Source organism: Cyanistes caeruleus, chromosome 3 (genome assembly GCF_971803275.1).
Source record: "Cyanistes caeruleus chromosome 3, bCyaCae1.hap1.1, whole genome shotgun sequence".
Lineage (NCBI taxonomy): Eukaryota > Metazoa > Chordata > Aves > Passeriformes > Paridae > Cyanistes > Cyanistes caeruleus.
Genome location: NC_141703.1, coordinates 1,833,031 through 1,838,484, shown reverse-complemented (window position 1 = coordinate 1,838,484; position 5,454 = coordinate 1,833,031). Strand labels below are relative to the sequence as shown.

Sequence of the window (5,454 nt, the reverse complement as noted above, 5' to 3'; positions counted from 1 at the left end):
GTCCTCCCCTGCTCCATAAAAGGGCAAAAATTGGCTCTTTCATTCCAGGAAAATGAAATGCCTTCCCACTTGATAGCACCAAGGGCAGGAGCCAGCTCTGCCTTAAGGTGTTTACAGGATTAGGCACTCGGGGAAGGCAGGGGAGGAGGAGGAGGAGCCCAGGCTGCTCTGGATGCTGCCTCACCTGCCTGGCCTCACATAATCCATTGTTTTTATTTCCAAAAACCCCAAACAAAACCACCTTTCGTGCTTTAAAAGCCACTGGCAAAAGAGCCACACTGAGAAATATGCTGGGTTTGTTGCAGCCTGACAAGAGGAGAGAAGGTCCTTAATTTTAAGAGTTCCAAGGCTTTATTTTTTTATTTATTTTTTTTTTTCCTTCTTCTTCTTCTTCTTCTTCTTTTTGGTTTTTCGCATGAGAAAATAACCCGGCATTCCAACGACATCACTTGGCAGAAGGGGAATCGGAGTGCTCCAGTTGGAGGTTCAATAAATCAGGACAAGAATTGGCTCTGTCACTCCATAAACTCTTGGGCATTTGCTTTTCCTACCCTTGTGGAAGTGGCTGGCTGCTCTCTCAGGCACGCCGCCGGTGACGCAGCCGCGCTTTCATCACGACACGCTCCGGCGAAGGAAAAAAGCAGGAGCACGTTCATGTGGCACAAAGACCCTGGGTTTTTCACAGGTTTTGTCACAGCCTGAGGAAAATGGAAGGGTTTGTTGGCCATTTCCAGGATTCCTTCGCTTCTCCTTCGGTTTTTTTTTTTTAGTTTTTAATTATTTGGAAAAATCCAAAGGCAATGTGACACCTCGCAGCAGGCGCTGCTGTGAACATGATCTTTCTGTGCTGGTGTGTGGAAAGAATGCACAACAAAGGAGCTACAAAAGCTTTGTAAATATACATTGCCTGCTCTGGCAGAGAATATTCTGTCTGATTAGCTCCCTGCTCTTGCTGTAAATGATATTCCCCTGTTATTGAACAGTTCAAGCCCTCCTGCACCCAATTAAAAGCTTCTCAGGTGTGCCCAGCAAGCAAAGTCTGGATGCATCAGGAATTTCTGTCATCAGAGGTCTTAAACCTGAGTATAATTTCGTGTCCACAGAGGGCCTGGGTGTTTTCCCAGCCTCAGATGCCCTGTCTATATGAAAGCATCATTGTTTCTCCAAATGTTATGGCAAAAGCATGACTGGAATTGCAGCGGTTCTAAATATTTTGCCTAATTAGTCTGTTGGGAAGAATTTGAACTCCACTTGTCCTGGATGTGGAAGTGAAGTGTTGACTAAACCCCAGACATGTTTGCTGGCTGGCAGGGTCACTATCCCCAGACAGCTGCAGATCCCAAGGGATGCTTTTCAGGGATCCTTCCTTCCCAGCCTTTACATCTTGGGGTTTTTGAACCAGGAGTGACTCGAATTCCAAGCCCAGGTCTTCCTCTCTTGACTTAGAAACACAACTGAAGGCATCTCCATAGCCAATAACCCAGGGAAGGATTATATCCCAAAAATTCAGCTGTTCTCCTCTGCTGGGTCTGTTAAAGGAGCATTCTCTGATGTGTTATTCCTCACCTTATTCAACCCAAAATTTACTTTTGGTGGTAGAAAAAGCAGCTGCTTTCCCACAGAAGAGAAAGGCTGGAGCTGGGGCTCTCCCTGCCATTCCATAGGAATTACTGGGAGGGCTGAAAATGCTGGAGCAAGGAGAGATCAGAGGGATTTTTGTGATGGTCTTTAAGGTCCCCTCCAACCCAAACCATTCCCCTTCTGCCCAGAATTGTCCTGGTCAGCTGAGACAGGGGCTTCTGTCAGTGAGATACCCCCAGGTTTGGGGCTCTGGACACCAAAACCTTTTCTAGGTTCCACTTCTGGGTGCCTTTGGCTGCCTCTTACACAGCACCTGGACCTGGGCACCTGCAGGTGAATCTCTCTTGGCTCAGGCAGCTGATCCAGGCACTGATCCCTTCCAGAGCAAGGAGAGCCCAGAGTTTCCCACAGTTTCCAGTCCATGGGTTAAATTCCAAGCCAAAAGTCCCAGTGCTGAGGTGTGTGGGTGTGCAGTGAGCACGGGGTCATGGAGTCAGGGAATGGTTTGGGCTTGGAGGGACCTCAGAGCCCACCCAGTGCCAGCCCTGCCATGGCAGGGACACCTCCCACTGTCCCAGGTGCTCCCAATGTCCAGCCTGGCCTTGGGCACTGCCAGGGATCCAGGGGCAGCCCCAGCTGCTCTGGCAATTCCATCCCAGCCCCTGCCCACCCTGCCAGGGAACAATTCCTGCCCAAGATCCCATCTATCCTTCCCCTCTGGAAGTTTAAAACCATTCTCCCTGTCCTGTCCCTCCAGGCCCAAACCCATGGGCTGGCTGCTGTCACCTGGTGAATGAATGAACAATTTCCCAATCAATTCTGATCCCATTGGGTTCATTCCTGTCTCCCAGTGCTGTTCCCTCCTCCTGTTGCTCCCAGCCAGCCTGACCCCCCTTTGCCCCTCTCTGTTCCAAGCCTTTCCCAGCTGAGGATCAGAAAATCCCACCCTCCCACCTCCTGCTTCCCTTGTTCCCCTCATCCCTCACCACGAGGATCCCGCTCTGCAGGACAGGACTTGTGGAAAAGCCAGGTCAGGGCAGTGTTATCTCACTGATAGTGGGGGCAAGGTCACCTGGAAACCTCAGCTCCGATGTGCAGAGGAAGCCACAGGACCTCACTGGGCCCACAGGAAGTTTTCCAGCTCCAGGGTTATTTTCTGCTCCCATTTTCACACCTGGACAAGGATGGACTCACAGGGCAGCGATGATTTTTCCAAGCCACCTATTTATGAGTCTCTGGAAACACCTGGGCACAGAAGAAATGGGCCTGCCTGGCTCCCAACATTTTTTCCTGAACAGCCAGCACTAATTCCAGTCCCAGAGCCCAGCACTAATTCCAGTCCCAGAGCCCAGCACTAATTCCAGTCCCAGAGCCCAGCACTAATTCTAGCCCCAGATCCCAGCACTAATTCCAGTCCCAGATCCCAGCACGAATTCCAGTCCCAGATCCCAGCACTAATTCCAGTCCCAGAGCCCAGCACTAATTCCAGTCCCAGAGCCCAGCACTAATTCCAGTCCCAGAGCTGTGGGGAGGGAAGAGGAGACAATGGGAGCTGCTGCTCCAGAGGGGAGAAGGAAAAGCTCCCAAGAGCACGAAGGGCCTGGTTTGGAATTCCAGCTCTGGACACCCCTCCTGCCCCCACCGGCAAACCAGAGCCATTCCCAAGCAGCTTCACCCCTGGAGAACTTTGGCACTGACCTTGGGCCACGTCAGTGGTCACAAGTTGTCCCCTTGTTCTGGAAAGGTGCAGAACCCTGGGATGGCTCAGGCTGGAAGGGCCCACAGAGCTCACCCGGTGCCACCTCTGGGCATGGATTGTGGATATTGTGGAATATCCCCAGGAGGAGACTCCAGCCCCTCTCTGGGCACTGCCCAGGGCACAAGTTGTGCTCCTGTGCAGGGGGAATTGCTGGGCTCAGCCCCTGCCCGTGGCTCTGGTGCCATTGCTGGGCCTGGAGCAGAGCCTGGGCCTGCTCTGCCCCTCCTGCACCCAGGGACAGACAGGGACGGACAGGGACGGACAGGGACGGACAGGGACAGCCAGGGATGGACAGGGATGGACAGGGATGGACAGGGATGGACAGGGATGGACAGGGACGGACAGGGACACCCAGGGACACCCAGGGACACCCAGGGACACCCAGGGTCAGCCAGGGCTGAGGCCCCTCTCAGCTGGGACTCCTCTCCAGGCTGAGCAACCCCAGCTCCCTCAACCTCTCCTGTGCATTCTAAGAGCCAAAACTCCTGTAATCCATGCTGGGGGTGTTCAGAATCCTGTACACTGTGACAATGGATTGGTCACACACAAATAAATAAATACCTCGGGAATGAGAGTGTGGAAAATCCAGCAAAATGAGTGCGAGGCTTCGAAATTAGCGAGGAATTAAAACTGGGGAAAATTCCTCCTTAAGGGGGAAAACCAGCCAAGAAATCCTGCATTAGTGCAGCTTGTTAAATCAGCAACCTGTTGTGTCTGATCTTGTAAGGCTGGGAGCAGCTTTCCCATTTCCCTGGGCTCCACTGGGCTTGTTAATACAAGCTCTGCCATTTCTTTTCCAAGGAATTTTAATGCATGAATTTCTTCTTCATTTCACTGTGGTCAGGGTTAATTCTCTGAAAAGAGGGTGCTGCAGGTAAAGCATCTTTTAGACCTAGCTGCCAGGTAATTTTATCCATAAAACACCCCTGAGTTTTATGCTTGGAGCAGGAAATAATAATGAGATCTCTGAGGTCTCCGGGAGGTGCCGCTTAACAAATGCAGGAGAATTTCAGAACCTCTTCTCCTCGAGTCAATAAAGCACTGAGCAGTCTCATTTCTGCACGTAGCTCATGTTTGCGGTCAATTATTCTTTGGTTATGTTCTCATGTGCCCCAAGGCTCCTACCCAGGAGCTGCAATGTGTTTTTTTTTTATTTCAGGAAGTTTCCAGAGAGGGTTGCAGCAAATGGCCCATGGCAACCCCTCCTGCTAATCTTTCACACGCTCCAGAACTTTGGGTTAAAGGGAGGACAAATCCCTTCCTCGTGTAATTGATAAGTTCCTCCTTTTCACTTCCTCCAATTTGATTCATAAAAAATCAGAATCTGGTTGTTCTGCACAGCTTTGTTACAACTGCTGTGGTCGGAGCCACCGGGTCTGTGTGAGCGTCGTCCTTCACGACAGGACTCACCAGGTTCTGCTCCTCAGCATTCCCCAGCCTGGGATTGTCTTTCCAGGAGTGAACTGGGGTTTAGGATGCCTCATTCCTGAGGGGTCATGTTCAGGTAGAGGATGGAATGGATGGAGGCTGGAAAATGGACAATTCATCCAGCGATTCCCAGACAACTCAAATTCCACCACAAATCCTAGGACAGGACACAGGGAATGGCTGCCAGGGGCAGAGGGCAGGGCTGGATCTTGGGATCTTGGGCAGGAATTGTTCCCTGGCAGGGTGGGCAGGGGCTGGGATGGAATTGCCAGAGCAGCTGGGGCTGCCCCTGGATCCCTGGCAGTGCCCAAGGCCAGGCTGGACATTGGGAGCAGCTGGGACAGTGGGAGGTGTCCCTGCCATGGCTGGGGTGGCACTGGGTGGGATTTGAGGTCCTTCCCAACCCAATCCATTCCATGGTTCTCTGAGACACCTGGGATTTAAATTTTGGACCAAAGGAGTCCTCAGAGTGTCACCCACACAGCAGAAATCCAGGCTGGAGTGAACCCTGCTCAAAGGGCTGCAGTGTGGCTGCTGCTCCTGGAACTTCTCACTTTCCTTCTTGGAAATGCCTGCAATGATCAAAACCCCTCATCAGGGAAGTGACACTTAGGGACAGGGTTTGGGGTGATGCTGGTGGTGCAGGAGATGAGCCTGAAGGGCTCTTCCCACCCTGATGATTCCGG

The 5,454-nt window shown here is 51.9% G+C and overlaps 1 long non-coding RNA gene across 1 annotated transcript; it reads right to left on the bottom strand.

Moving 5' to 3' along the window:
• Positions 1-331: 331 nt before the first annotated feature.
• Positions 332-3,575, bottom strand: LOC111928763 (uncharacterized). Its single transcript, XR_015285328.1, has 3 exons — positions 3,280-3,575; positions 2,654-2,826; positions 332-698 (listed from the first exon to the last, which is right to left on the bottom strand). It is a non-coding gene; the product is annotated as an uncharacterized LOC111928763 (long non-coding RNA).
• Positions 3,576-5,454: the final 1,879 nt, after the last annotated feature.